The sequence below is a fragment of the Chiloscyllium plagiosum genome, unplaced genomic scaffold (assembly GCF_037043375.1).
Source record: "Chiloscyllium plagiosum isolate Xiang-an unplaced genomic scaffold, Cpla_swu_hap1 HiC_scaffold_46, whole genome shotgun sequence".
Classification (NCBI taxonomy): domain Eukaryota; kingdom Metazoa; phylum Chordata; class Chondrichthyes; order Orectolobiformes; family Hemiscylliidae; genus Chiloscyllium; species Chiloscyllium plagiosum.
In genome coordinates, this window is record NW_028270184.1 from 40,440,454 (window position 1) to 40,445,889 (window position 5,436).

Here is a 5,436-nt window from a genome sequence, read left to right on the forward strand (position 1 = left end):
TGAAAAACAAGAGACTGGAATTCCCAATTCTTCCTCTGCAACAGATCTGTAGTACAGGTAGAAAATCAAAGTTTGTATCCGATATTCATAAATAGAACATAGAACATTACAGCGCAGTACAGGTCATTCGGCCCTCGATGTTGCTCCGCTGCGTCATACTCATCTGAAGCCCATCCCACCTGTCCGTCCATATGCCTGTACAATGACGACTTAAATGCAGTTAAATTGGCGAAACTACTACCGTTGCAGGCAAAGCATTTCATACCCTTACTACTCTCTGACTAAAGAAACTACCTATGACATCTGTCTTATAGCTATCTGCCCTCACTTTAAAGTTGTGTCCAGTCGTGTTTGTCGTTCCCATACTTGGAAAAAGCCTCTCCCTGTCCACCCTATCTAACCCTCTGATTATCTTGTATGTCTCTATTAAGTCACTCGCAACCTTCTTCTCTCTAACCAGAACAGCCTCAAGGCCCTCAGCCTTTCTTCGTAAGCCATTCCTTCCAGACCATGCAACATGCTCATAAATCTCCTCTGCAACCTTTCCAAAGCTTCCACATCCTTCTGAGAATGTGGTGACCAGAACTGTACACAATACTCCAAGTGTGGCTGTACCAGAGCTTTGTTCAGCTGCAGCATAACCTCCTGGTTCCAGAACTCAATCACTCGATTAAAAAAGGCCAAAACACGGAAAGACTTCTTAACAACCCTGTCAATCTGGGTGGTAACTTTCAGGGATCTGTGTACATGGACATCGAGATCTCTCTGCTCATCTGCACTCCCAAGAATCTTACTGTTAGCCCATTACTTTGCATTCTGATTACTCGGTCCAAAGTGTATCACCTCACACTTGTCTACATTAAACTCCATTTGCCACCTCTCAGCCAATCTCTGCATTCTACCTATGTCTCTCTGCAACCTACTACATCCATCATCACTACCCACAACTCCACCGACCTTAGTGTGGTCCACAAATTTACTAACCCACCCTTCTAAGCCGTAATCCAGGTCATTTATAAAAATGATGAACAGCAGTGGACCCAACACCAAACCTTGCAGTTGGCCGCTAGTAACTGGACACCAAGGTGAACATGTTCCATCAACTACAGCACTTTGTTTTCTTTCAGCAAGCCAATTACTGATCCAAACTGCTCTGTTTCCCATAATCCCATTCCTCTCCATTTTGTATAATAGCTGACTGTGGGGGACCTTATCGAACGCCTTGCTAAATCCATTTCCACCACATCAAACAGTTCACTCTCATCGACCTATTTGGTCACTCTGTCAAAAAAAATCAATAAGATTCGTTAGGCACGACCTATCTTTCACAAAACCGTGCTGACTGTCCCTGATCAGATTATTCTTTGCTAGATGGTTATAAATCCTATGTCTTATAACGTTTTCCAACACTTTACCAGCAACTGAAGTGAGACTCATTGGTCTGCAATTACCAGGGTTGTCTCTACTATCCTTTTTGAACAAGGGAACCACATTTGTTACCCTTCAGTCCTCAGGCACTATTCCTGTAGACAATGATGATTTGAAGATGAATGCTAAAGCTGGCAATCTCTTCAATTCCTTCCCAGAGGATCCTAGGATAGATCCCATCCAGCCCAGGGGAGATGTCGCCTTTTACACCCTGCAGTATTTCTAATACCTCTTCCTTGTGAACCTCAATCTCTTCTCGTTTAGATGCAAGTATTTCTGTATCTTCCTCGCCAACATTTTCATTTTCTATAGTGAACACTGTCGAAAAATATTTATTTACTGCTTCCACTATCTCTTCCGTCTCCACACACATCTTCCCACTATAATCCTTGATTGGCCCTAAATTAACTCTCGTCATTCTTTTATTCCTGACATACCTATGGAAAGCCTTAGCATTAACCCTGATCCTATCCGCCAACAACTTCTCATGTCTCCTCCTGGCTTTTCTGAGCTCTCTTTTTAGGTATTTCCTGGTTTCCTTGTAACCCTCAAACGCCCTAACTGAGTTTTCATATTTTGTTCTAACATAAGCCTCCTTCTTCTTCTTGACCAGGAATTCCATTTCCTTAGTAAACCACGGCTCACGCGTTCTATATCTTCCTCCGTGCCTGACAGGTGTATACTTATCTAGGACACACAGGAGCTTTTCCTTATATAAGCTCCACATTTTTAACGTCGTCATCTCCCTGCAGTTTCCTTCCCCATTCTATGCTTCCTAAATATTTCCGAATTGCATCGTACTTTCCCTTCCCCCACTGTAACTGCTGCTCAGTGGAGTACACCTGTTCCTTTCCATCACTAAAGTAAACCTGACAGAATTGTGGTCGCTGACTCCAAAGTGCTCACCTACTTCCAAATCTAACACCTGGCCAGGCTCGTTGCCCAATATAAAATCCTAAAGTGGCTTCGCCCCTTGTAGATCTGTCTACATACTGTGTCAGGAAGCCCCCCTGCACACTCTGGACAAGAACTGACCCATCTATAGTACGCGTACTGTAGTGATCCCAGTCAATATTTTGATAGTTGAAGTCCCCCATGACAACTACCCTGCCTCTCTCACTCCTATCGAGAATCATCTTTGCTATCCTTTCCTCTACATCGCTGGGACTATCCAGAGGCCTATAGAAAACTCCCAGCATGGTGACTTCTCCTTTCCTGTTTCTACCCTCAGCCCATAATACCTCAGTTAACGAGACCCCAAACATCATTTCTACACCTGTAATATTGTCCCTGATTAACAATGCCACACCTTGCCCTCTTTTACCATCTTCTCTGTTCTTACTGAAACATCTGAATCCCGGAACCTGCAACAGCCATTCCCGTTCCTGTCTATTCATGTCTCTATAATGGCCACAACATCGAAGTCCTAGGTATCGACCCTCACTGCCAGTTCACCCACTTTATTTCGAATGCTCCTCGCGTTGAAGTGCACACACGTCCAACCAGGTTCTCGCTTGCCCTTGTCAGAGACTTGACTTTGTAACTCCCTACGCTCATCCTCTTCTGTAGCTGTCCTAAAATTGTGGTTCCCATCCCCTCCTGTATTAGTTTAAATCTTAATAGCTTTAGCGAATTTCCCACCTCGCATGTTGGTACCCCTGTGGTTTAGATGAAGACAATCCTGCTTGTAGAGTTCCCACATACCCCAGAAAGAGCTCCAATTATCCAAAAACCCGACTCCTCCCTCCTGCACCATCTCTGTCGCCACGTGCTCAACTCATTTCCCTCTCTATTCATCATCTCACTAACACGTGGCACGGGCAGCAAACCAGAGAAAACAACTCTGTTTGTCCGAACTCTAAGTTTCCATCCTCTAAGTGTCTGCCTCAAGTCCCCATCTCTCTTCCGACCTATGTCGTTGGTGCCAATGTGGATCACGACTTGGAGCTCCTCTCCATCCCCCTGAAGAATACCCCAAACACGATCAGAGACATCACGGACCCTGGCACCCGGGTGGCAACACACCAACTGTGAGTCTCGCTTGTCCCCACAGAACCTCCTATCTGTCCCCCTAACTATCGAGACCCCAATGACTACTGCTCTGCTCCTCTTCCTCCGTCTCTTCTGAGCAGCAGGTGCGCCACTGCTTTCCCTTGGTAAGTCATCCCCTCCAACAATGTCCAAAATGGTATACGTATTGTTGAGGGGATTGGCCTCAGGGGATCCCTACATTGCCTGCCGGTTCCCTTTCTGTCCCCTAATTGTCACCCATCTGTCTTTTTCTTTTTTCTGGGGAGTGAGTACCTCTCTGTAAGTCCTGTCAATAACCCCCTTTGCCTCCCGAATGATCCGAAGTTCATCCAACTCCAGCTCCAGTTCTCTAACGCAGTTTTCGAGGAGCTGGTGCTGAGTGCACTTCCCATAGATATCGTCAGCAGGGACACGAGTGGTGATCTTTACTTCCCACTTTCTGCAAGAGGAACATTCCATTGCCCTAAACTTCATTCCCACGAGTCGAACTCCCGAAGTGACTACTGAAAAAAAGGATTAGGAAATTACATAGTTACCTTACCTTGTCAATCTGGCTCCCACAACTTTTTTTTAGGTTAGAGGATGAGGATGGGTGGGAGCTATTACCCGAGTGGTGTCTCGGGCAACGAAACCACGCAAATATAAACTATTCTACTTACCATCCCCAGAACGCCTTTGGTTGCTCCTCCCTCACTGGCCTGAAGGTAAGAAGTTTAAATATACTTACCGGTATTCCCGACAATCACCTTGCTCCAACGTCACCTCCTCCTAGACTCCCACCTCTCGCTGCTCCGAACTGTTAATGATATTAATGTGGGAGATGGGGAGGCGGGGGGCGGGGGGTTGGAGAATGATAAAAAATTTTGTGGATGACACAACGATTGGCCGGATGAGTCACAGTGAGGAGGAACGTATTAGGTTACAGGAGGGTACAAACCGATTATTCAGATGGCCAGATTAATGACCGATAAATAATAGCACTGAAATTTGTGAGATGCTGCACTTTGGAAGAAGTAACAAGATAAGAGAGAACTCAAACCATGAAGATCGGCTAGTCTTGCTTTTGGAGCAGATAAGGGTGAGGTGTGAACCTGACAGAGGTGTATAAGAGCATCAGAGGTATGGGCAGAGTGACCAGACAGCAGCTGTTCCCCTTAATCAAAGGATCAAAAACAAGGGACACATGTTTGAAGCGAAAGTAAGACACTGAAAGAGGATTTGGGGAATCCGTTTTGAACCCAGAGGATGGTTTGTGTCTAGAATTCATTGCCTGGGAGGGTGGATCAGTAAGGTAACCTCAAAAACTTTATAAAGCACTAGCATCAGCACTGGGTGGTGCAGACTCGATTGGCCTTGTCTTTATACATGATTCCACGTGGTGGCAGTCATGAAAGCTCTGATACATTCTGAAGCACCAACCAACGGTACTTGTTGATTTGGTCTGGCGAACTGTGCTCAGTAAATGGCGAGATTACAAATCAACATCATTCCATGAAGTATCAGCACTTACTCAACCGAGGACAGCTCAGCCATCTCTGACAACATCCAGGATAATTCACATGCTCAGTGCAAGCATCGTCCATGAAAAGCAATAAAAAAGTCCAACTGTTTGACACCATTATTTTAAGGACACCAATAACATAGACACAGACTTCTCTTCATTACTATATAGATTTGTATCTGTAAGGTTGCTATTTCTCAGAAAAATAATAAACTCCATCCTATATGTTCACTTTGACAATGAGTCCGTTTCCTGTTTTCCTGCAAGTTGTTCATCACAACATGACGGCTTGTGTAACACTCCATCCTCCACCAGTAATGTTTACTCCCAGCTTACCCACCATATGAGATGCATTGCTGGCACTCCTTCCCAGCAGCCACTTGGATGGACCAACATCAATTGGACTGGAACGTCTCAAGGGGAATTAATGCTGGTCTAGCTCCATTAAATTCCCAAATAAATTGAAACAACAATCG